The sequence below is a fragment of the Myotis davidii genome, unplaced genomic scaffold (assembly GCF_000327345.1).
Source record: "Myotis davidii unplaced genomic scaffold, ASM32734v1 scaffold358, whole genome shotgun sequence".
In the NCBI taxonomy this organism is placed as follows: Eukaryota; Metazoa; Chordata; class Mammalia; order Chiroptera; family Vespertilionidae; genus Myotis; species Myotis davidii.
In genome coordinates, this window is record NW_006290768.1 from 493,366 (window position 1) to 493,680 (window position 315).

At 68.3% G+C, this 315-nt stretch overlaps 1 protein-coding gene across 1 annotated transcript in view; it reads left to right on the forward strand.

The window, feature by feature from the left end:
- Positions 1–315, forward strand: part of FAM71E1 (family with sequence similarity 71 member E1) — a 5,305-nt gene that overhangs the window by 4,259 nt on the left and 731 nt on the right. The window lies entirely within an intron of this gene.

Here is a 315-nt window from a genome sequence, read left to right on the forward strand (position 1 = left end):
AGGGAACCGCCTGTGCAAAGGTCCAGAGGCAGGACCGAGCCCGGCCGGTTAAGGGAACAGCGCGGAGGCCAGTGTGGCTGGAGCGGAGTGAGCCAGGGAGGTAGGCGGGAGGTGAGGGCAGAGAGGGGGGACAAAAGGGGCAGACCGACCGCGCAGGGTGTCCTGGCCGAGCTGAGGACTTGGCTTTTACTCTGAGCCACCGGAGGGACCTGGGCCAACTCAGGTGTCGACCGGTTCCCTCCGGCGGCCGCGTGGGGGACAGACTGGGGCTGGCTGGCCCTGTTGGAGGCGCTGGGGGTTGGAAGTGGCGGGATT